This window comes from Notechis scutatus, chromosome 2, assembly GCF_049901735.1.
Source record: "Notechis scutatus isolate UNSWTSFEM ecotype Mainland chromosome 2, rNotScu1.2, whole genome shotgun sequence".
Taxonomy (NCBI): domain Eukaryota; kingdom Metazoa; phylum Chordata; class Lepidosauria; order Squamata; family Elapidae; genus Notechis; species Notechis scutatus.
The window spans coordinates 118,763,830-118,790,544 of NC_142010.1; the positions used below are offsets into that span (position 1 = coordinate 118,763,830).

General features: G+C 40.5%; 1 long non-coding RNA gene across 1 annotated transcript in view; it reads right to left on the reverse strand.

Moving 5' to 3' along the window:
* Window positions 1-17,890: 17,890 nt before the first annotated feature.
* Window positions 17,891-26,715, reverse strand: part of LOC148132209 (uncharacterized) — a 57,680-nt gene continuing 48,855 nt past the window's right edge. Inside the window, exons 2-3 of the long non-coding RNA XR_015747712.1 lie at window positions 26,288-26,441; window positions 17,891-18,077 (exon numbers count right to left, since the gene is read on the reverse strand). This is a non-coding gene — a long non-coding RNA (uncharacterized LOC148132209). The remainder of the gene's footprint in view (window positions 18,078-26,287; window positions 26,442-26,715) is intronic.

Consider the following 26,715-nt stretch of genomic DNA (forward strand, 5'->3'; position numbering starts at 1 on the left):
TGTTCCCCCAAGGCATTTGCACAAATCCTTGGTATATGCCAATTGTGCCTGTTTGTGGATCAGGAGCCTCTGCTCATGATCAGTCATGCCTTATTCACCTCCCAGTTAGATGTTTGCAATGTTCTCTACGTGGGGCTGTCTTTGAAGAGCATTGAGAAGCTGCAGTGGATCCAGAATGCCATGGTATAGATAGTTTTGGGCACACCCCACTGTCATCAAATAACACAACTGCTTTGTGAGCTGTATTAGTTCTCAGTAGGCTTCCGGGGGCAATTCCATGTACTGGTTCCCATCTATAAAGTTCTGTGGGGCCACCTATCTCCAGTTGCCTCTGAGCCTCCCACCAGATCTAGCAGGGTATCCATGCTCTGCGTCATCTAATGGGAACCAGGAAGCTAGCTTTCTCTGTTGTGACACCTGCCCTCAGAAGCCTCCCCCATGAGATTCAAGTGGCTGTGACCTTGTTAGCCTTCTGGAAGCCCTTGAAGTCCTGGCCTTTCTGCAAGGGCTGGGGTCAGTGTATTAACTGAACTTGGTAGGTATTGTGATGAGTTGTGAGCTTGTTTATTAGGAGCTTTGGTGGCATTGATTTATTTAGTATTGCTATCTTATGCTTTATGTGCTGTTGGTGATTCATGTTCACAAGACTGAGATGGGAATCATAGACCGTTTTTACACAAATACAAGGTAGCATAATTATATTATCCTGAAGATGTCTTCAAGGAAGGAAGGAAGGAAGGAAGGAAGGAAGGAAGGAAGGAAGGAAGGAAGGAAGGAAGGAAGGAAGGAAGGAAGGAAAGGAAGGAAGGAAAGGAAAGGAAAGGAAAGGAAAGGAAAGGAAAGGAAAGGAAAGGAAAGGAAAGGAAAGGAAGGAGGGAAGGAAGGAAGGAAGGAAGGAAGGAAGGAAGGGAAGGAAGGAAGGAAGGAAGGAAACCCCACTGTTTTACTCCTCCCTTTTCCTTCTTTCCTTCCTTCCTTCCTTTTACATTAGTTCTGACTAATACAGGAACTTAAGGCGACGACTTACATCATATTCCCTTCTGCTGTGTTCTCCTATTTTGCAGAGAGGGCTGAGAGAGAATGATAGGCTGAAAATCATTTGATGAGCCTCTGTACCTGAGGGGGAACTAGAACCTGGGTCTTAACTATTACACTATGGTTTGGAGCATCTAAACATTTCAAGCAAAGCCAAAACACTCCTATCAGTTCCACTTGTTGATTTTCCTAATGGCTAACTAACAACATGATGATTTAGTGTGTTGTAGGATTCCAGCTTTTGTCTTTAAGAAAAGACAAAATGTTCCATTAAGGGTTGTGACGTTAGGCAAGGAAAGATTGTCTGGGTAATATCCTCTTATTTATCGTCCTTTAACATCATGCCTTTTTGCATAATCTCTATGCGATGTATTTGATGATAATTATTTGTCTTATCTTTCACATGCAACTTAATGCTGCAGGACATCTTTTATGAGTCCCCACCCAATTTTTTTTTTCTTTTAAAAACCTCTTCTGGAATTTACCTAAAGCTCACCATTTCTCCCATAATTCTGGGTAGCTCTTTATGGCCATTTTGGGTGGGCTGTTTTCCAATCCAATTGGACTGGTACACATAATGTTTTCTGGAGCCTGAGAACGTGGTATGGATGCCATTATTTAACTCCATCTGAAGCTAAATCAAATTCATGTTCTGCTAGGAAAATGAGTTAAACAGCATTGAAATCATCTTATTTTCATTTAGATGTGATCTGAATTAATCCAAATAGTGCTTAAGATTATTACAGGAATTACCCAGGAAAAGTAAAAAACAACAACCCTGAATCATCATTTATTTGAATTTCTTGTCTGGACATTTCTTCTTTAGATACAAAGTTTCTAAGAAGACAGATGGATGTAAGAGTTTATAACAATTCCCTACTTCATCCCTAAAGTCTACATGTAGTATGAGATGAGAGTTGTCAAGCACAAGCAACCAGATCCATAAGTGAAAGGCTCCACTTGTCTAATTTATTGAATTCTACCTACAATACAATAATCTCCCCATACTGCTCACCTTCCCTTGGGCACAAACAAATAAGGTTCCATGGAGCTTAGGGTGGGGGGATGTCAGTCTGTTGTGGCTGCACAACAAATGAAGGCTAATTCTCTGCTTGATCCCTCCCCCTTGCCTGGCTAGGAATTTCTCAACCTCAGTAAAAAAACTAGAAACTTGAAAACTTCCACAGAATATTTATATCATTTGTCTTTAAAGATAGTAGAACACTGTCCTTTTCTTTCCTCATTGCTGGTATTCACTTATAGATCCAAGGAAGATTAAATGCAAAATTTCCTACCTTGCGCTGTCCAGATGCATTGGGTTCCCAGAGATGCCTGACCATATCAACTAGGAATGTTGGAAATTGCAGCCCAACCTTACCTGGAGGGCACTGAATGGAAATGCTAGAGAAGAATGTACTCCATAGATTAATGAGAACTAATTTTAAATATGCTTCTTGCATCTAATGACGTGTAGTCCATAAAAATGTGTGTGAGAATGAGTTTCTTAATTTTAAGCTATGACTAGATTCTTTGTTGTTTGCTTGCAAAGGACTAAGCTGGCTATCTCTCTAAAAAAAGTTCAAATCCTTGTTCAACTGAAAAAATTACCATATTTGGAATAATCATCTAAAAACTGGTAACAACCAGCGAAATATGTTTTGTAGAAATGCTAATTGGCAAAATATTTTTAAAGTAATTTTTTCTTTGGACTAGATAGGTTTTCTTAAAATATACTTTTGGTTTCAAGTTAAAACCACTACTCCTATATTCTGTCTTAATGTTAGAACTGGGCTGGTTTCAGGTTTGTTACACTGACTATATTGTCCTTAACCAGTTCTAAGGTTTACCGATCAGTTAGGAGAAATAGAAATAACTTGGATTAAGCAAGGATAGCTTTGAGCATATTCATAACCTTGAGATTTATTTTACCACCAGTACTGAACTGAGCTTAGCTCATAAATGTGCCTTTCTAGTTACCATAAAGTTTGTTTCAGAGGTCTAATTTGGATGGGAAGGTTGTTGTCATTGTTTATTTTCAGCTGAAAATGGCCCATCTATTACAAATCATGCAGAATTCTACAAGTAGAGTGAAATTTACTTTCCCCGACACATTTATTCCATTGTATAGTTGAGTTCCTGTGCACCTACTACTGGTTTGATTATATTCTTTTGACTTGTGGGTGAAGTGCTAGAGCATAAAGGCTTTATTGTACAATTACAAGTGTAAATTGGATCTTCTGTGCCCCAACTATATTTCTAAATACCACATAAAACTAGTGGAATTAATATAGAAGGTTTGATCTATGCTGGCAGAAATATAATGAGTGGACAGTGAATTCACCTGGATCAGCTGGACTGTCCATTTATTATATCTCTGCCAGCATAGATCTCAAACCTATGTTACTACCAGATCTACATCTGCAGCAATTCCAAATTTTAGTTTGTTATACACATATGAGTTGTTGGTGTATTTTGGGGTGCCAGGATTTTTGGTTGTTGTCAGTTTTTATACTTTTGTTATTTTATTATTGCTTGTGAATCACATGAGATTTTATTACATAAGAGTGGCAGTTTATAAAATTAATTGATTGATTGATTTCAGCAGCACAAGCAGTGGTGAGCGAAAGTTGGAGGTAGGGCGCATAGCAAAAGATGCTTCTTTCTAAGCATCTCTCATTTGAAAGATACTGCAGTAAATTCCTCCAGAAGAGGCATTTTCTGATCTGCCATGGCACGTATGGAAACTTCCCCTAGGTGACTTGGTAGAAAAATCCCTTGTTGATTTGCATTTCAAATCAACATAACATAAACACAAACAAAAATTAAAACAACGGGAAATTTAATCACCAGTGGATACAACACTGAGTAAAATGAAAACTGGTCTGTGCATTCATATTAGGTTCAGAATGAGTGGTCTAACAAGGTAGCCCTTTCTACCTTTCTAAATTGAAACTCCACTGTGATTGTAATGTGACTGTTGGAAGAAATATCCATCTGGGTTCAGTTCCAAGTGGGGAAAAAAACACTGGAAACATGGGGGCTGTTTGGAAAGATGGTTTAATGGTGGACAGCAGGACCACATGGCTCGGAACTCCAAAGTGAAAAGGGTGATCACAAGATGTTAGGTGAAGGAAAAGAAGGGGCAAGATGCTGAGAGACCTTAGTTATATACCTTCTGTTGAGCCCCAATTTAATGTTTCCTGTTCCTGTGCAAGAAATGTATCCCATTGGCTGTCAGACTCCCAGGGGCGGGGGTCTTAGCTAACGTTGTAGCCGTTGTCTGGACCACATGGCTTCACCTGAGTGCTGGCTGATGCAATCTTCCCAGATCAGATGGTGAGATGGGTAGAGGCCTTTGTTATGTAGAATACTCTGGTCCAGGCCTTAATGGCCCACCCATTAACAAAGGTGGGAGGTGAGTTTCTGCCTCTCTGGGTTTCAACTTTCCTTTTAGGGGAAATGTTCTGCCTATTTAATATTTCCTAGGATATTTCATTTTTCTAGGAGAGGAGTGGGTGCTAACTTTCTACATGACAGAAGGAAAAATAATCAACATCCAATTGGAGAGTAATCCCATTAACAATATTTAACTTATGGAAACATATAAATGAAAGAAAATCAAATGTTCCAAATATGTTTTTTTCAAAAGGCAATCCCCAATTTCCTTTTTGTTCCTTGAAGAGGTTTCACTTTTCATCCAAGAAGCTTCTTCAGTTCTGATTGGTGGAGAATGGAAGGATTTCTATTCCTTGCAGTCATCTGGTTGTTAGCACTCTCTCTGAGAGTCATTGAGAGAGGACACATAGAAGTTTATCTGTGCCCCTCAGGGTCACCTGAATAGTGCAAAAATGGGTGTGGAACCTTCTTGGAACTGCTGAAAGGACTGTGTTGTAAACAGGAGATAGGTTGTGTCGGATCCTTCCCCCTCTGTTGTGAGAGGGGCTGTACAATCTACTGTCTACCATCTTCAAGGAAAAACAAAGAAAGTCCAGCTGCCTTTTGAAAAACACCTTAGGGACAACCATGACCTGAGAATCTCCATAGACAAATCAAATGTCGTTTTATCTCTGGCACTTCCACTGATTTCTGAAGTGTGGTCCTAGCATATCCCTCAGGGGCCAAACTGAGGCTTCAGTCCAGTATAAAGCCACCTGATGAATAGCTTTATCCTACACATAGCCTGTTGCCAAATTAAAATCTTTATGCAACACACTAAGGTTCATTAACTTTAGAATATTTTTCTTTTTCCTTCCTAGTTTCTCATATGGCTGACAACTCACTTTTATGAATAATTTTTTATTCGCACGTTTCTCTCTCTCTTTTTTAAATGAACTCCTGCAAGTGATTCTTGTTACAAAGATAAATGGATAGGAAGATTGCCTGTGAGTGAAAGGGCAAAGGGAGAAAGAGTTTGGTGAAGCTGGAAAGGGGATGGTAAATCTGAGGGAAATCCTGTTTGACAATAGGAAGGACAAGGAAGTGGTGCCCCTGCCTTGGGAATGGCAAAGTCTGAAAACCTCACCATGCCCTTTGTCTCCTTCCGGTATTTCAAAACCCAAATTGCATCCAAGGATTAAGTGAAGACAATACACTTAAAAGAGGCTAAATTTGCATAGCATATTCAAGATGCAATTGAATATGGGGAAGTCATGCCACTATTCAGAACCAAGCAGTAATCTAGGCAGTAATCAGCCTGTTTGTGAAATTAAGCCCTTTTCCTGTTTCCTTGTCTTGTTGAACCCCTGCTGTTTAACAGGCTGGAAGGTTGTCAAATTGTGCAGGTTCAGAATCTTTCCTGGAGTTCTAGCAGTGGCAAGGGTAAGACTCACAGAGAGAGGAACGGGCCTCTGATGAGTTTTGGGATTGGCACTTTCATGCATACGTTATCTAGAAATGCTCCTCTTCACCGTGGGGCACAACATTTCTGGAGGCAAGCTTTTAATCTTTCAAGGCTGCCTTTATTCTTCTCACTTAGATAGATGTCCATGTTGTTCTGATCTCTGATGAAGTATCTGATTTTCTGAAGGAAAGTTGGAATTTTTGCAGACGCAATTACTGAAGGCAGGACTACTGTGCCCTTAATAATTTCTCCCCCACCGCCTTGCTATCCTGTTCCCACACCCCGCACTATCCAGCTGGTGTTCTCCCTTCATATTTGCTTTCAATCATCTCAGCCTTGTCATAATATTGGAATTCTGCAAATCTCTAAACATATTAATTAGCTGGAATTAGGCAAGTCATTTGCCCACTGCTTCAATTCCTTATCTGTTAAAGTAGGAACAGATAAAAATCTAGGGGTATTTTAAGGAGAAAGGACAGGACGAACTGAACAACACCTTAACTAAAGGCAACCTGAGGCTATGAACCTTAAGCACATTCATACCTTTATGTACAGGTAGTCTTCCACTTACAACAGTTCATTTAATGACCGTCCAAAGTTGCAATGACACTCATACTTACAACCATTGCAACGTCACCATGGTCACATGATCAAAATTCAGACACTTGGCAACTGACTCATATTTATGACGATTGCAATTTCCAGGGGTTGTGTGATTTTTGCCAACTTCTGACAAGCAAAGTCAATGGGGGAGCCAGATTTATTTAACAGCTGTGTTATTAACTTAATAACTAAGTGATTCACTTAACAACTGTGGCAAGCAAGGTCACAAAATGGGACAAAACTCACTTAAATGTCTCACTTAGCAACAGAAATTTTGGGCTCAGATGTGTATTTTAGTATTTTAGTATTTATTTGATTTGTCAGTCGCTTACAAGATACAGGTATAAGAATAAATATAGTTTTGAATACATGAGATAGATACTATAAGAAAAATAAAAAACAATAGGATAGGGACGGTAGGCACGATTGGTGCACTTATGCACGCCCCCTACAGGCCTCTTAGGAAAGGGGTGAGGTCAATAGTAGACAGTCTAAGAGGTTAAAGTTTTTGGGGTTTGGGGAAGAAACCACAGAGTCAGGTAGAGTATTCCAAACATTGACCACTCTGTTGCTGAAGTCGTATTTTCTGCAGTCAAGTTTGGTTCAGTTAACCTTGAGTTTGTATTTATTGTGTGCTCTTGTATTGTTATGATTGAAGCTGAAGTATTTATTTGCAGGTAAGATATTGCAATGTATGATTTTATATACTATATTTAGATCGGACCGAAGGTGATGTAGTTCTAGTTTTCTAGGTCTAGAGTTTCAAGTCTGGTGGCATAAGGTATTCTGCAATGAGTAGAGGAATGGAGAACTCTTCTTGTGAAATATTTCTGGACTTTCTCTGTTGTGTTAATATCAGATACATGATATGGGTTCCAGACTGATGAGCTGTATTCAAGTATAGGTCTAGCAAATGTTTTGTATGCTCTAGTTAGTAGTGTGATATTACCAGAGAAGAAGCTACATGGTCATAAGTCAAGGACTACCTGTACTCGAAAATACCTTTTGCTGAATTTGGAAGGTCTCGCTTCCAGATTTAGAAGTGGCCCACCAATGTGCTAAAATGAATGTGCCCAGAGAAGCAATGGCAATGACAGTAGATGTATCTTTACCCAGGGAGAGGCTGATTCCCATTGAAGGTACGAATGAGAATCAGGCAGCCAGACTGTACCAAGACACACTGTCAGTGCTCATAATGTCATCTGAATGTTGCATTGGCTTCCCTTCCTGCACCCAAATTATATAGATTTCATATATGACCCATCAAAACTTTTCATTGCTATGAAGATGATTCCCCCATGGCTGAGTTTTCCAGTTGAGCACTGGAAAACCAGAACAATTTTTCCAGGTCTCCAAGTGGTACATTCATAATTTGGGATTGTCCTCTTCTGCTGGGTCTTCTGTTGCAAATATCCCTAATCCTTTCCTTATCTCGGTGTTCACTATCCTTCTTAAGCGTTTCTTGCCGACACGTGCAATCTGAGTTTGGCAGCATCTGTGATCTGAGTTCTGGAACAAGGGTTGTGACCTCAAATGGGGGTCAGGAAGAAGAAGAAAAAAAAGAACCAACTTAACGCCTATTAGCCACTGCCATTGTATCAGATGTGTTAATAATCGGGTTTGCTAATGCAATTGCTACCACGACGGGAAAATCCGACTGGAAAATGTATTAGAGCAATTATCCCTCTTACTACCTCAGCCTGGTGTAGCATTAATATTCAATTTTGATGTGGAAGTCCTATTATGTTAATGACTTTTGTGACAAAAGTCGTTAATGTAAGACTTTTTCCTGAACAGCACAGCGTTAGCTAGGTTGAATGCCAACGTGACAATGGGTAAGTCTAATAAGATAAAACAGAAACATTCCACCAGTGCCCTGCACAGTTTCTCAACGTATTCCAAAGATGCTAGCGAGAGCTGCCATTACCTGGCTACAATGGGGAATGATATACATTACAAAGTCAATAATTTGACAAGACTCTGCCTTGTCTAGCGAGAGCTCCGGTTCCTCAAAACCACAGCCTGTTATTAGCATCTCAAATAAAAGCCTGTGGCAAAGGCAGTTTGTTGCAGCTCTATGATTATAGAAATAGCCTGTCCAGTTGTACTACAGGACTGTTTAATTTGGTATCCTTTGGAGCAAGGCTTACAAGCTGCGCCTCATTACAAGACATATCAAGACGTTTCTTTAACCCCCAATTTCGGAGCCTCCTGCCTAAGTGTGCCGCGCACTGTTCTAAATTACAGGTGTTCCAAAAGCTGAATCAGGAAAGGAAGTCACAGAGAAGGGAACTTTGCAGATAGCTCTGCACTACTTACATGTCAGAATAGCCCATTAATCACAGCCAGCCATTCACTTTGCACAGCCTTGCCAATGGAGCCCAGCACCACGGATGGATTTTCCCCTCTCAAAAATTGCTACTGCAGTAGGTTTTGGGTGGGACTGGAGACTGGAGCTACACTGATGGGCTTCGTCATCCCAAATAGGCAAAGCCAAACTCTCGAGGAAGTGGAAACTTCTCAAGTCAGGCTACTTCCTAAAGTAAAAAGAGCCTTGAATTCTTTCAGGCTTTCAATTTTTGAGTGGACATGGGCTTGCATATCTCAATTGCTGCAACATAGATGCAGCAGATTGGAAAACTGAATTGGGTTCTCTTATTTAGTGATGGGGAAGTCCATCTTTTTGGTCATCTCTCTTCCATCAGTTATGGCTTGCTTGATGCCAGCAGATGCTCATGATTATCCAGAGTCAGATTCATCTAGTGGTTAAGCATCAGAAATTCTGGGAGTTGATGTCCAAACATCCTAAAGTTGTCAAAGTTGAGGAACATCACATTACAATGTATACCTTGTCAGAATGAATGAGAAATGTCCAAGGTGTCACGATCTTAGTTTTCTTCACCTATTCCTTTGAACAAGACTTGGTCTAGACTGCAGCAGAACCTATTAGTAGAATGAAGACTGTGCGATCTGATCAACAGGAATATTCTACTTGGACCAATTGTTACTTCCGTATGTAATCCCAGCCTTTAAGAAACCCAGTTTCCTTACTAGAGTTAGTAGTTGGTGAATTGTTGGTGAATTTTAAATGGAATAAAGGAACAAGAGGTACAAGGACAGTGGAAACAACCATTATATTTCCAGAAGTCTATGAAGATTTTCAGCCACCTGTTGTTGTTTTTTTGTTCTTCTCATCCAAGAAAAAGCTTCTTGGATGAGAAGCAAAACGTTTTCAAGGAAAAACGAAGTCCAGTTGCCTTTTGAAAAAATACCTTCGGGGTATATTTCTATGACCAACAACAATGATGTCAAAATGATGCTACATGCACAGTGACATCACCTTGCAAACATCACCATTATATACTCATAAGAATGTCGGTCACTGCAATTGTGTCATCGTCATTTTATGATTTGTCTCCCTTACCGCTTGAATACTCATGTGACTTTTCCTTTCAATTACTGATCCCAATGAGAGTTAGCAGTGAGCAATCAATGCAGAACGTGGCTCATGGACTCCCTTTAAGTGTTGGTGGCCCTGATGCTGAACAACTGTGGCTGGGTAGGCTGCCATTTTGCCTTTGCAGTTTATATATGAGAGACTGGCTGGCTGGCTGGGCAGATCAAAGACCTCGTTGTCGCCTCAACATCAGAGCTACAGTCTTCATCTGATGTGCAAATGCAATGAAACAGGGAACAAATCATTGTGAAGTCTCCTGCCACCTCCCCCCACTGCCTGGCTATCTTTGCTTATAGTATGCTTCACTGTGCATCTTTCCAGACATTTTAAAGGTCAGTGTCACCCGTGCAGGTCTGAGTGGTGTGGCAGAGCGAGGATAATGTCCCCAATTCATTATTCTGATTCAGGCCCTTTTCGTTTCAGCATTGAACCTCCCCCGCCTCCCCTGTTCCTGCCTCTTCTTCATCTTTGGGGTTCTCCTCCCACAACCCCAAGAAACAAAACAGATCTGTGTAGTCGGTAAGATGAAGTGCTCTCTGCTAATGTCTACCAAGGATTCTGCCCAGAGGGCTTTGGCAAAGTGACTGCGCTGAAGATGCTCCGAAGCAAAAGAACATAAATGAGTTTAAGAGACACCTTGATTTATATCTGGAGTGGAGCCAGAGGGTGAGCTGGGAACTTGGGAACTTAGGCATCTGGTGGGAGCTGAAAAGGGGACATTAAAAACTGGGGAGGGACAGATGGTAGCATTTCCCCCCTCCCCTCAAAAGTAGGTTTTCTCCACGATTGGAGGGGAGTGTATGGGGTGAGGGGAAAGCATCAGCAACAATTAGCCACAAGCTTCCTTTGACCTATTTGAGTCTCTTTATTCACTTGTCTGGGTCTTTCCCAATATTATCCCAAGATCATATCCATCCAGCTGGAGGCCAACCAATTCTGCAGACGAGTCCCTGCTTTTAGCTGCTGCTGTGATTGCTTGCTACATAAAGGTCAGCCAGCAGGCAGGCAGCCGGAGTTCTGCTGGAGGAGGGGAGAACAATGTGGGCTAACACCAAACTAACCAGGCATGTGTCAGGTCCCATTTTTCTCTCTGGTGCACCCAGAAGTGCTCAGAAGAACTAAATAAAATCCCTGTCCCGAGTTTTCTTTTGCCATTTGGGCCTGCAATGCTTGCTTATGTCGTCGATCCATCTTGTATTAGGTCTCTTTTGTGGAAGCTTCTTATCAAGTGGGATCCATTCTATGACTGTCTTAGTCCACCTGCTATCAGTTCTTCTTGCTATGTGACCAGCCCATTTCCACTTCAACTCTTTTAGTCTTTTGATGATATAGTATATTTTCATTTGCAGGTCTTTGTATCTTGTGATGCTGAGCATGTACCTTTCCATGGCTCTTTGCACCACTCATAGCTTTTGTGTCGATTATGAGGTTAGTGTCCATGTTTCACCAGCATCTGTTAGAGCAGGTAGCACTCTTCAGGCACAGGGCGAGGTTGTTCTAGAAAATTATGCTTAACTTGCTGAATGCCTACCAACCACATTTAACACACCATTCAATTTCCTTCATTGTATCACCTACCATTCAGATCCATTGACCAAGATATATGTAGTGGTCTACTGCATCTCTAGATATTTTTTTTAAATCTTTTTTGGGTGAATTTATTAACCGTAACCTGGCTCTTTTTCAAACTTATTTTTAAGCCAAACGGTTCTCCTGTTTTGTTCAGCTTTGGCATGTGTCTTTGTAGCTCTTCTGCATCTTCTGAGAAGGGAACAACATCATTTGCAAATCTTAAGTGGTTTAAATAGGCGCCACTGATTTTTATTCCATCTTTTGCCCAGTCTAGTTTGCAAAATGCTTCTTCAAGGCAGGCAGAGAAAAGGATAGGTGATATTATATCGCCTTGTTGTACACCTCGTTCTATGTTGATTTCCACTTTTAAGATCATTAACACAAATTGTTGCCATTGTTTTTTCATATATTGATTGTAATAAGTTTATGTAAGCAGTGTAAGTCTTGGTTGAGCAATGCATTAATTATTGCTTGCTGGAATACTGAGTGAAATGCCTTTTCAATTGTCAATGAAAGTCATGCACAGAAGCATGGTGTACTCATTATGCCTTTCAGTGACTTGCTGAACAAACTGGATGTGATCCATTGTGCTGTAACCACTTCTGAACCCTGCCTGCTTTGGCTGTGCATCATTTAATGTTCTCAATATTCTTTTTGTTATTATCTTGGTGAAAACCTTATAGATGACTGAAAGCAGGCTTATTGGGCGATAGTTCTTTAAATCAACTTGGTCCCCTTTCTTGTGTATAAGAATCACTTCAGCATTTTTCCATGTATCTGGTATCTTTTCTCTGAGGCATCTCAAGTATAGTTTTGCTAGTATCTTATGTAAAATGTGACCACCAGCTTTCAGCATTTCCTGAAGCTTTGCCATTTTTTATTGTTTTTATGGTACTTGCTACTTCCTCCACTAGGAAGTCTGGCATTTTTTCTTTTGTGGGTGTTATTACTTCTGAGTGATCTTGATCTTTGTACAGCTCTGAATAGAATTTTCCAATTATTTCTAACATTTCCTGTCTTGTTCTACACTAGAGCCATCTTCACGTTTTAATGCAAAAACCTTCTTTCTTGTACTTATACGCTTGCATTTTGCTCTATTAATCCCTTTGTTTTCTTCAATTGCCTTTTTCACAAGTGTCACGTTAAACTGATGCATTTCTTCTTGGATACGTTTTCTTATAATCTTGCAAAGTTCAACATACTGCAGCTTATTAGTGAAACTTCTGGTATTCTTCATTGTCCATCATTTTTTTCATTAAATCAATAGTTTCATTAAAGATTTTTGATGGTACAAAAAGTTTTTCTGGTGGTGCTATAGACGTAGCAGATTCAAGGATGTTTTTGACTATTTGTTCATTTTGCTCTGGAATGTTCATCTCTTCTAAATTTTGCAATAGAGCAAAGTGATTTGATAGATTAATCTCAAAACTGCTGTTCTCCTTTAACAGCTTATCACTATTCATTTTTTTTTGTGAGGTCTTTATCATTTTCATACTCTCTTTTGGACAGTCTATCTTTACTTTAGCTCGCACCATCCTATGGTCATTTCCAATTGATCACTGGTCACTGAACAATTGGTGAGAGTACAATTGCAGAATATGGTTTTTATCACTTGACATGATGTAGTCAATTTCACTTGTGTACCCAGATGGAGTCTTTCATATCCTTTTTCTGCTAGCTTTTTTCTTGTAAAATGAGTTCATGATATAAAGTTCCTGTCCTTCTGCAAAACCTCTTTGTCGCCTCTATTATCTCTTTAAACTTCCAGACACTTTTTCTCCAGGTATTATTCTTCCTATTCTTGCATTAGAGTCACCCATTAATATTTTGTATCAGCATTTTTATTTGTCTTGAAGTGGACCACATTGTCATAAAACTTTTCAACCTCATCATCACTATAGCTTATTGTTGGCGCATAAGCTTGGATGATGTGGAGATTGTATTGTTTGTTCAATTGAATGATGTGTTGGGCTACTCTGTCTGATATACACTGCTCAAAAAAAATAAAGGGAACACTTAAACAACACAGTGTAACTCCAAGTCAATCACACTTCTGTGAAATCAAACTGTCCACTTAGGTAGCAACACTGATTGACAATCAATTTCACATGCTGTTGTGCAAATGGAATAGACAACTGGTGGAAAGCAGAGGCAGTTAGCAAGACACCCCCAATAAAGGAGTGGTTCTGCAGGTGGTGACCACAGACCACTTTTCAGTTCCTATGCTTTCTGGCTGATGGTTTGGTCACTTTTGAATGCTGGCGGTGCTTTCACTCTAGTGGTAGCATGAGACAGAGTCTACAACCCACACAAGTGGTTCAGGTAGTGCAGCTCATCCAGGATGGCACATCAATGCGAGCTGTGGCAAGAAGGTTTGCTGTGTCTGTCAGCGTAGTGTCCACAGCATGGAGGCGCTACCAGGAGACAGGCCAGTACATCAGGAGACATGGAGGAGGCCATAGGAGGGCAACAACCCAGCATCAGGACCGCTACCTCCGCCTTTGTGCAAGGAGGGACAGGAGAAGCACTGCCAGAGCCCTGCAAAATGACCTCCAGCGGGCCACAAATGTGCATGTGGCTTCTCAAACGGTCAGAAACAGACTCCATGAGGGTGGTATGAGGGCCCGATGTCCACAGGTGGGGGTTGTTCTTACAGCCCAACACCGTGCAGGACGTTTGGCATTTGCCAGAGAACACCGAGATTGGCAAATTCTCCACTGGTGCCCTGTGCTCTTCATAGATGAAAGCAGGTCCACACTGAGCACATGACAGACATGACAGGGTCTGGAGACACCGTGGAGAAGGTTCTGCGGCCTGCAACATCCTCCAGCATGACCGGTTTGGCATTTCTTTAGGGGGCCACACAGCCCTCCATGTGCTCGCCAGAGGTAGCCTGACTGCCATTAGGTACCGAGATGAGATCCTCAGAACCCTTGTGAGACCATATGCTGGTGCGGTTGGCCCTGGGTTCCTCCTAATGCAAGACAATGCTAGACTTCATGTGGCTGGAGTGTGTCAGCAGTTCCTGCAAGACAAAGGCATTGATGCTATGGACTGTCCCGTTCCCCAGACCTGAATCCAATTGAGCACATCTGGGACATCATGTCTTGCTCTATCCACCAACGCCACGTTGCACCACAGACCATCCAGGAGATGGGGGAAACTTTAGTCCAGGTGTGGGAGGAGATCCCTCAGGAGACCATCCGCCACCTCATCAGGAGCATGCCCAGGCGTTGTAGGGAGGTCATATAGGCACGTGGAGGCCACACACACTACTGAGCCTCATTTTGACTTGTTTTAAGGACATTACATCAAAGTTGGATCAGCCTGTAGTGTTTTTTTCCACTTTAATTTTGAGTGTAACTCCAAATCCAGACCTCCATGGGTTGCTAAATGTGATTTCCATTGATAATTTTTGTGTGATTTTGTTGTCAGCACATTCAACTATGTAATGAACAAAGTATTTAATAAGAATATTTCATTCATTCAGATCTAGGATGTCTTATTTTTGTGTCCCCTTTATTTTTTTGAGCAGTGTACTTTCAAATTTTACTACAGAGTCTTTTAGCTTTTGGTTGATGAGAAAAGTTAAACCAATTCAGCCATCTTCAGTACCTCTAGTGTAGAGTAAATCCCCAGACCTATGAAGTTCAACTAATTTTTCACCTTTTTGTTATGTTTCACATAATCCAATGATATCCCAGTGCATATTGTTGAGTTCAATCAGCAATTCTTCTAGTCGAGTGTCCATTTTCATTGTTCGAATGTTGACCGTTCCTATGTCCAAAGTCCAAAGGCAGCCTGATTTAACCCAGTGATTTTTAGCATCCTCTTTCTTTGGGCAGGTCTTTCATCAAGATTCCAATCATAGAAGATTGACAGACAGAGTACAACTGGTAATGTTTGGGTAATTAAACTTCTGCAAGAAAACAAGAAATCTCAGAGCACTAAGGACCCCCCATGTCAATCCTGACCTACAAATATTCTCCTTTATAAGATAGATAGATAGATAGATAGATAGATAGATAGATAGATAGATAGATAGATAGATAGATAGATAGATAGATAGATAGATAGATGACAGACAGTGACTGACCCAAGTCACCCAGTTGGCTTCCATGGCTAAGGTGGAATGTCAGCGTTCCAGCAGACTTGAATTCATGGTCTCCAGCTTTCTAGTCTGGCACCTTAACTACAAGACCAAACTGGCTATCTTGCTAGAAGAGAATAAAATCGGGTGAGAGATATGTCAAGTGGCCTCCTATATTTTGTCCATCCTGCAATTTCTTGTAAATATTTGTGTTATTTCTCCTCTGCACTCTGAATAACTACAGGTCTTCCTCAAAACCATTTGTTTAGTGACTGATTACAACAGCACTGTAAAGATAGATTTAGGACCGGTTTTCACACTTACGACCGTTTTAGCATTCTCCGTGGTCACATGATCAAGACTTGATTGCTTGCCCACTGGCCATGTATTTATGACAGTTGCACAGTCCTGAGATCATGTGATCACCATTTTCAAACTTCTCAGTTGACTTCCGACAGACAAAGTCAACAGGTGAAGTTAGATTCTCTTAGCTGCATGACTCCCTTAACATCTGTAGCAAAAAAGGTTGTAAGATGGGGTTCAACTGATTGAACTTGCTTAGCAAAATGGAAATTTGGGGCTCAGTTGTGGTCATAAGTCTTGGGCCTGAGGCAGCCCACCCCAAATTTTGAGTGCAGTTCAATGAGACCTCTTGAAATGGCTATGATACTGATTTCTAAAGTGAGACTACAGACAACAAACCTTGCCTGGAAAGCAATTATTTTAACCACCTTTGATACCAATACTTTTTAAACGTGAATGAAGAGATACTAAATTGATGTTGCCCTGACTTCATCTACAATTTTTTTGAAGTGCAGTCTATAGAATGTTGCTCAGAGGCCAAGTGTGGTCCTTACTCTAGGAAACATTGTAGGGTCTAGATTAAAGAGAAAAGATCATCTTAAAAATAGAAGAGGAATCATTTGTGTGGTTAATATTAATCTTTTTAAATGAGGCATCAACATATAGCCAACATATGTAGCTTATATGCAGCTTTACTAAATGAGATACTCCCCTGGAGTGAATCTTTGAATTTGCTTGAGAACCTTGATCAACTACAGCTAGTCCTTGTCTTATGATGAAAATTGAGCCCAAAATTTCTGTTGCTAACTGAGATATTTGTTAAGCGAGTTTCTGGCCACAGTTATTAAGTGAATCACTGCAGTGGTTAAGTTAGTAACACGGTTGTTAAGTGAGTCTGGCTTTCCCATTGACTTGTCAGAAGGTTGCAAAAGGAGATCACGGGACCCTGGGACACTGCAACCATCATAAATATCAGTCAGTTGCCAAGTATCTGAATTTTGATCATAAGACTGGGGATGCCACAATGGTTGTAAGTGTGAAAAATGGTCATAAGTCACATTTTTTTTGCCATTGTAACTTCAGATGGTCACTAAATGAACTGTTGTAAGGTGAGGACTACCTGTATTGAAATACTTGGAAGAAGGAAAGGTGACGGACATCTGGATCATAGCCAAACGGTACTGCTTACTGGCAGCTACTAATACTCTGCCTGTTCTGGAACAGCTCTAATGATGAAAGCTAAATTGCAGCTGAATAACAATGAGATGCATTTGGACTCTTGCAAGCGTGACTTCACCTTGGTCTTCCAGCCATATAAGTGGAAGCCTAACATACTTTGACATCTGGATGGTCTATCTCTCAGGCAGTTGTTGCCTAGTCCTAGTATAAAAGATTGACTTACAGAAGCAAAAGAGTGGGAAGACTTTTTTTTCCTGGATCTTTTATCACCAACATTGAAGTTGTAACTGAGTCATCCACCCTAATGGAACTGCTTCTTAATATTTCTTCAAATAAGGAAGGGAGGGGGATATAGAATTTCCATAATAACCCTGTTCCTGTTAAGTGTGCAAGTTTTTTTTTACAATAATTGCTTGCAAATCCTTACCAGTAAACAAATGAACATCAAGAAAATATAAATTGTACACATAATGTCTGCATAGACCTGTTAGCAAGAGATGTTTGTTTATTGTTCATAAAATGAACCAGTGAAATCAAACCCACCCACAATTAAGCTGTAACAGGCCAAATATTTAAAGTATTCTTTTCCCCCCCCCTCTCTCTTCCAATACTCAAAACAATATAAGGCAAAACGGAGCTGACTGACTCCCTGATTTAAAAAAAAAATGGGGGAGGAGGACAAAATAGGAAAGATTGGGCAGATAATGTACTGACATTTGGGACAAAGAAGTTCATTCCTTGTGAAGAAAACTTCTGCAAGGGAACCACTCTTCCAAAGTGACCACAAGAAAGGGCAGAATTTTACATATAGTTTGTATCAGTTTGTTTTATTTAGAGATGGAATTTTAAAAATACAATCAATATAATCTTGACGTAGTAGAGAAGAATTAACCCAAGTGAACTGCCAGTTCAGGTCAATAGGCAGCTTCAAGGGCTATGTCTTTCCTTCTTTCTTAAGTCAGATTTGATTTGAATAATCCTTCACATAGGAGAATATTCTATTAAAAAAGAGAAGGATATATGGATTCACTGCTTACTATTGCTCCACAAAGGATATTACACATACTGACTAATTCTTGCATATATAGCCCCATAGGACAGAATACATACGATCTAGCGCCTCAAGTTTTCTGGAGAACTGGTAGCAGAAATTTTGAGTAGTTCGGAGAACCAGTAGAGGAAATTTTGAGTAGTTCGGAGAACCAGTAGAGGAAATTTTGAGTAGTTCAGAGAACCAGTAGAGGAAATTTTGAGTAGTTCAGAATACCATCTGTGATTGGCCCCACCCCCATCTATTCTCTGCCTCCTGAGTCCCAGCTGATTGGCTGGGTCTTCCTTTATTGCCCTGCACAGGAGAACAGAGCTGGAAAGCAGGTTAGTGGGGTAAGGAGAGAATGGAGATTTTACAGTATCCTTCCCCTGCCACACTCAACAAGCCATGCCCACCAAGCCACACCATGCCCACTAAGCCACGCCCACAGAACCGGTAGTAAAAAAAATTGAATCCCACCACTGCCATCAGTCCCTTGTCACGGGCAGATTACTCCCTATTAACCATGGAATTTTTTGCCCAGAGAATTACCTGGGTTTAGGGCTAGGCAGATGGGGTTCATCCTTATGTATAGCACTGAGATAGCATTGATCACATTTGTTAATGACTTCTGACAGGCTCTGGATTAGGTAGTATTCCATCTTTTGATCCCTTGGAAATTTTTTGTATCATTCATGGTATTTTTCTGGACCGGTTGAGGGAGGACGGGAGAAGAGGCACTGTTCTTTGTTGGTTCTTCTCTTTCCTCTAAAGCCTCTTCCTAACAGTGTTGTTGGGGAAGAGAGTGGCCAGTCCTAGGCCCCTGCTTTGCAGGGTGCCTCAGGGCATGACTTTCTGCCAACTTCTTTTCAACATTTATATGAAATTGTTGGGTGAGGTCATCCATTAGCATGGAGTTAAGCACAATTGGTACTGTATGCTGATTAAATTTAGTTATACATCCTGGCCCCAGGCCAGTCATGTGATGCTGCCAAGATGCTTTCCCAAAGCCTGGAGGTTGTTTGGGTCTGGGTAGAGAAGAACTAGCTTTGGTTCACCCATGAATGGCTGTGGGTTTTAGGGTCCCTTGGATCTAATGTCTTTCCATTGTTAACCTTGAATGGAGTTACAATCCCCCATTCAGAGCTGGTGCACAACTTGGACTCATGACTCCGTCTCAAGGAACAGTTAGCAGTTGTATTTCACACAAATGCATCTTGCTCCCATTCTTAGATCAGGAGATGCTGCTCACAGACCCTCTCTCCTTACTCTCCTTCTCAATGAATTATTGCAACATACTCTACATTGAACTGACCTTGAAGAGTGTTTGGAAGCTGGTCCAGAATGCAGTGTCATGTGCAATTAGGAATATGTCATCTGTATGCCCATGTGTCACCACTGCTATGGAGTTGCAAAAGTTTTCAGCAGGCTTCCAAGCTGCTGGTTGTCATGTTTAAAGGCCTATATAGCATGCAATCAAGTAGGACTGTCTCTGCCTATTTCTGATCAGATCCACCTGATCTGGCAGAGTGGGCATGCGCCATGTACCATCTATAAACAATGCCATCTAGCAGGTTCCCAGAAATGTGTCTTTTCTGTCATGTCATCCAATCTGTGGAATGGACTCCCTGCTGAAATATGGACAGCCTATGGCCTTTTGTGATGGCCTGGCTTTTCCCTCAGGCATTGTTAGTTGCTCATTTGGGAGCTCTGGCATTGATGTATGTGTCCAGTGGTTTGTGTTTTTATTGAGCCCAGAAGAGTTTTCATTGTTTTTTTGTTTTTGTTTTTTTTGTTTCAGCGTGATTCTGTTTTTTGGGCGTGCATCACCCAGAGTTTCTTGGATAGATGGACTCCATATAAATTGGAGTAGCGAAGAAAAAAGAAATTGAATTGTATTAGAGCTTAAGAATAATTGCTAGCCTACATTACCAAAATTACAAAGAAGAGGGGTTAACCAAAGCACCTGAAGGTAGGACAAGAAACAATAGATGGAAACTAATCAAGCAGAGAAGCAACCTAGTCCTAGACCTAAAGAGAAACTTCCTAACAGTAAGAACAATTAACCAGTGGAATGGCTTGCCTGCAGAGATTGTGGGTGTTCCATCACTGGAGGTTTTTAAGAAGAGATTGACAGCCATTTGCCTGAAATGGTATGGGGTCTCTTTCTTCAGCAGGAGTTTGGACTAGAAGACCTCCAAGATCCCTTCCAACTCTCTTATTCTGTAAAAATGTTTCTGTAACCATTTTAAACTAGTCTGGCCTAGCCAGCCACCAAATTATGAATGCTGGAGACTAGAGTTAAAAGTACCTAACAAACAATTCTCAGCATCCCCGTTTTAAAGCATATTGCAAGAAGAAATTATGATAGTTAAATCAATTCCATGCTACTTGAACATGTGTTATTTTAAATTTGCAATGTAGAAGTGACCACAGTCAGACCATGTAATGTCCATTCACCAGCATTCTCCTGGAAACAATTAGAGATAAAACAAAGCACAATCAATCAAGAAAAAAATTCTCCAAGGATACCAGTTTTAAAGCTTTTGTCTTAGAAACTCACTTTGAAATCAGAATGTTTTTAAGAACTGATTGTGAATTCCTTGAGGGCTGGGCTGTTTGTCTGAATTCCCATTGCTTTGTATCACATGCTACCCTTCACATCTGCCTCTGATCATGCTCATAAAATAAGGTTCTATAAGGAAACACAGCTGCATCATTGTATTTTTGTTGCATAAGTACAAATGACAAACACATCATAAGGAGCGGCCTAGAATCAGCCTCCTTATCTTTTAATAAGTTTGTGGAAATTACTCACTCTGATCCTTTCATGAGGTTCTATAGAAAGACTGATTCATTGTTAAGTACTCCTTGCTTGAAATGCAAAGGGATGGGCCTCCTGCATGCTTAATAAACAGCTTGAAAACCTTTTGAATTCTGAGAGTACAGTTTGGGTGCTCAACCAAGATGGTTGCCAGGGTGACGTGGCCCATCACAGATATCCCATCTTCTAGAAGGAAAACTCTTGAGGATGCTTCTCATGTTCCTCTCTAAGGTCCAGACAACAGATTACAGATAATCAGAGTTGGAAGGGACCTTATAGGTCATCTAGTCCAATCCCCCACCCAAGCTTCCTTACATAGCAGACTATGGTTTTTTTGAGGGACAGGGGAGAGGGTACATGGCCCCACTCCAAACAGAACACTAGACAAGAAGCACCCACCATTCTGTTCCTAAAAACAACCCAATGGGTCTCAACAAAAATGAAGCATTCTTTCACAGCATGCCTAGTTTCCATTATTTCTTTATTTTACAAACTAATCATTTCTTGAAATAAACTAAACTAGAAAATCCACAGAGCATCAAGGGTTTGGGCATATTAGCTATTCTTGCTTTAATTATCTAAGAGGTGGGCTAAACCTAAGTTGTCATAGCTTCTGGGGCTAGTATGCTCCACCCTGACATTGAACATTGAACATTTGTACACCCACATGTACACATGCAAAATTCACAAAGGCAGGTTTTTCTACAGTGCAAAGAGAGCTATTTTATGTGCAACAGCAACACAAAGCCTTTTTTAATATACTCATATCAGTAGAAATCATATTCTATACTTTGCCGGAAGCAAAAACATAATACTTTTTCCATGACAGAAAACTCAGATACAATCTCCCATTTATTACATCACCTTTCCTGCATTCAATATCAGGTATAAATACATGCAGAAACTCTTACAAACCCATAAAAGCTGAATGGGTTCATCTGTCACATTAGCTTAATCATGACTTAAGTGTAGAAGCCCCAATTAACTGGTTTCACTGATTACATTAAGCAAGAAACCACAGGTGTGGAGCTACTAAACTAACCTGAACAGTACGTGATCTAAAATACAACCAACCGAGTTCCTTATGTCCTAGCCTAGCACACTATGTGAAATCAGAGAGACTGGGTCCCAAAGGTCTAGGCAACTGGACTTTCTTGGTTTATTTTTTTCTTTGAAAACATTTCACTTCTCATTCAATAAGCTTTTTCAAAGGAAAAAACCAAGAAAGTCCAGTTGCCTTTTAGAAAAAGTACTTTTGGGACAACCATGACTGGATGATTGAGAATCTCCATTAGATGTTCAGAGAGACTGTTTTTATTCCTCAGAGAGGAAGGGAGAAGATCCCACAAGAAACTTGAACAACCCAGTTGATAACCTGAATTGTGTTAGTAAAGGCCTTCTCTAGTGATTTTGTGATCTCAATTCCACTTAGATCAGGAGCATCCAACCGTGGCAACTTTTAAAAGCTGTGGACTTCAACTCCCAGAATTGTCCAGTCAGCCATGCTGGGAATCGAAGTACACAAGCCTTAAAAGTTGCCAAGGTTGGATGCTCCTGCATTAGAAAATCTAGCATGACTATGGCAAGGTACACAGCAGTTACAATCTAATATTTCTTGAATGCACCAAGTTACTTATTGTTGTCTACAGGGAATTATTTATCAGTACCATTTTGTACAATGAATGAAGATAACATCCCAAAACTACTGCTATATTTTTTTTCTTCGAATCTAGTGCTCAGTCCTTCTCCCTCTCTATTTGCCCTGAGATCTGATCCCGTGGAAACCAAGATGTTCAAGCATGAGGAGAATTGCAAGGGTCTCACATGGCCAGAGCCATAATAAAAGGACACATACCCCAAGGTACAGACTTGCAGGGCAAAATCAACTCTGGTTGACAACTTTTAACTAATTCTCAAGGTGTGGAATGTTTCTTCACTTGCACAGAAGTGTAAGAATCACAACTGCCCTTAACTTATCCCCAAAGTAGATTTGCAGATGCATCTTCTAGATCTTAGGGCATTGTATTAGCTGGCGTTTTTATGTCTCCAAAATTCACTGCCTTTTAGAAACTTGGATTTTGGGTAAAAGTTGCTCTTTTTTATTAAAAAATTCAATATTTGCATACATGGCGTGTTGTGAGTTAATTTTGTGAATTTGCTTGCTAGCAAATTTTATGTGACAGACTCAGATAGCTGATGGCAGACAGATAGATCTCTGAATGATTCTGTGAGCAATTCAATCTGCCTGCCTGCTTTGCATGATTTGGGGTAAAAGTTGCTCTTTTTTAAATAAAAAAATTCAATATTTACATACATGGTGTGTTGTGAGTTAATTTTGTGAGTTTGCTTGTAAATTTTATGTGACAGACTGAGGTAGCCAATGGCAGAAAGATAGATATCTGAATCTGTGATTCTGTGACCAACTCAATCTGTCTACATGGAATTATTTATCGGTACCATTTTGTATGCTTTGCTTGATTTTGGGTAAAAGTTATTCTTTTTTAAAATAAAAATTTCAATACTTACATAAATATTTATAATATTTACATACAAGCCATGCCCAGCCAGTCACATGACCACCAAGCCACACCCACAAATTAGGCCACGCTCAAGAACCAGTTGTTAAGAAATTTGAATCCAACCCTGCCTTTGTGTGTTTGTGTGTGTATGAGAGAGAGAGAGAGAGAGAGGTTAGATCAGATATCTCTCTCTCTTTCTCTCTCTCCCACCAATGTCAGCAAGCCACTGTCAGTCAAAATTCATATTAGTGGTCCCTGGGATTTAAAATTATGAGTTTGGTGGTCCCTGAGATCCAAAAGGTTGGTGACCCTAGTCCAACCCCCTGGTCAAGTAGGAAGCTGTATACCATTTCAGACAAATAGTTGTCCAATCTCTTCTTAAAAACTTCCAGACCATTCATGACTTCTGGAGGCAACTTGTTCCACTGATTGTTCTCAGTCAGGAAATTTCTCTTAGTTCTTGCTTCTCTCCTTGATTAGTTTCCACCCGTTGCTTCTTGTCCTGCCGTGCTTTGGAGAATAGCTTGACTCCCTCTTCTTTGTGGCAGTCCCTTAGATATTGGAACAGTGCTATCATGTTACCCCAGTCCTTATTTTCATTAAACTAAATATACCCAATTCCAGCAACTATTCTTTATATATTTTAGTCTCCAGTTCTCTAATGACCTTTGTTGTTCTTCTCTGCACTCTTTCTAGAGTTTCAACATCTTTTTTACATTTATGGTGACTAAAACTGGATGCAGTATTCCAAGGCATTATAATGTGGTATCAGCACTTCATGTGATCTTGATTCTATCCCTCTGTTAATGCAGCCTAGGACTGTGTTGGCTTTTTTGGGAAGCTGCACCATGCTGCTGGCTCATGTTTAGGTGATTGTCCGCTAGGACTCCAAGATCCCTCTCACAATTACTACTATTGAGCCAGATACCACCTATATTATACCTGTATTTGGCTTTTCTTGCCTACATGTAGAAGCTTACTTTTTTCATAATTGAATTTCATTTTGTCAGATAGAGCCCAATGTTCAAGTCTGTCAAGATCCTGTATCTAGAGTCTATCTTCCGGAGTATTGGCTATTCCTGCTAGCTTGGTGTCATCTGCAAATTTGATAAGCTCCCCATCTATCCCCTCATCTAAATCATTGATAAAGATATTGAAGAGTGCTGTGCCTAAGACAGAGCCTTAGGAAACCCCTCTGCATTTCCCCCTCCATGTAGATGCATTTCCATTGGGGACTACACGTTGAGTGTGGCTGGTCAGCCAGTTACGAATCCATCTGCTGGTGATGCTGTCTAACCCACATTTTTCTATCTTATCAAATAGCAGGTTGTTGTCTATTTTCTCAACTGGTATAGCCAATGGCAAGGATTGTAGAACTGTAGTCCAAAACACATAGTACCTGATCTGTAAGATTACATATAGAAAATGCATCAACATATAATGCATATAATGCATTAACATATAATGTTTAAATGTAAAAACAACATTAGTGGGTGAGGAAAAAGAGAAGAAAAAGGAAAAGGAAAAACCTCTCTTCCCCCGCCCCCCGAGAGAGATGTTTTTGGGTTCTATAATCTCCTAGGATTTGAAATGGACACCTAACATTAGAACCATCATTTAAAAAGAACAACAAAGAATGTTCTTCCTGTGTCAGCTCAGGAAGTTCAGGCTGCCCCAGGAGCTGTTGATATAGTTTTGCAGAGGAATTATTGAGTCTGTCACTTGTACTTCTATAACTGTCTAGTTTGGTACAGCAACCAAACAGGACAGGTAGAGTCTCCAGTGGATAGTTAGGACTACAGAAAGAACAATTGCAACCAGCCTGCATTCCCTTGCAAATCTGTATATTATGTGGGTCAGAAGGAGGGCTGGGAAAATATATGCAGACCCCTCACATCCTAGACATAAACTGTCTCAACTCATCCCCTCGGGACTCTGCTATAGGGCATTACATGCTAAAACAATTAGACATAGGTATCGTTTTTTCCCTTGTGCCATCACTCTGCTAACATCTAATTCTACACTGTACTATCTAATGTATATGCATATTTCCCCTTATGACTCTAATATTGTTATCCTTCTTTTTTATTCTCTTATTGATGTTATTGTTATTTTGCTTTGCATGTAAGCTGAGGGCTTCTGTACCAGAGACAAATTCCTTGAATGTCTAATCACACTTGGCCACATAAAATATTTTAATTCTAATTCTCTGATACCACGTACAAACAATGGAATGAAATTAAACCAGACAGCTTGAAAGTTGTTTTTGCTTTCTCATTTTGGAAAAAAAAAAAGAGTGATTAAAATTGTGGCAGAGAATATCTATCAGCTGTCTTTTTCCTTGGTCGTATCCCAGGTGCTGTGTTCATAGCTGTTGATATAAGCTTAGATTTCACTTCCTGGGGATATATTCATTCCAATTGAGTATACCACATGGTAGGAATACGTTCACATATATATGTGGGGACTTGAGCCATTTTGGATCATAGAAAGTTTTTTTTCCAGGAAAGTCCTAAAGCTGTCTTCTTTAAGCAGACAGGAATATATCAAACTCTTAGTCAAGCACTGATTATCTTCTTTAACTATGGGGTCAGTCCCAACATCAGTCAGGAAGGGCAAAGACTGAGCAAGAAAGTGGCAGTCGTCATCTCTCTGTAAGCAATCCATATGACCAAGAGAAGTGGTTGTCAAGGTTATCTCTTGGGATCTGCCCAATATTAGATTCTAAGTGCAGGATTATCTGTTCAACTTTGCAGAGAATTATGAAAATGGCTGACAGAAAGCGTCAACTGTTCTAAAGTGTCTTGAAGGCTACACAGTATGGAAAAACATCACCTGCTGTGCAGACCCAATGGAGGCAACAAAATGAGCACTCCGCTGCCTCCTCCGCTACCAAGCAGGAAGGATATCAAACAGATCTTGAGATGAGCTGCACTCATCTTGAGACATCTTCCCCTTCTATTCCCCCTGCTTCACTGTGCTCAGGTCTCTGGAAAACCAAGGTGTCAATTTAGCTCTACCTATAGAGAAGAGAACTTGTAGGAGCGTCAACATGAATTGTCTGGCCATCTCCACCCTATTTGGGCCGGGGTTTGACTAATATCACTGACAAATGAGGAAAGAAACTCCAGAGGTAAGCTGCCGCCGCTTCACACTGGTTCAGGCAAACCGGTAGTTAAGATTCTGCGCAGTTCGGCGAACTGGCAAATCCCACCACTGCTTGGCCCTGCCCCTGCTCATTTTCTGTTTTCTGAGCCATTTTC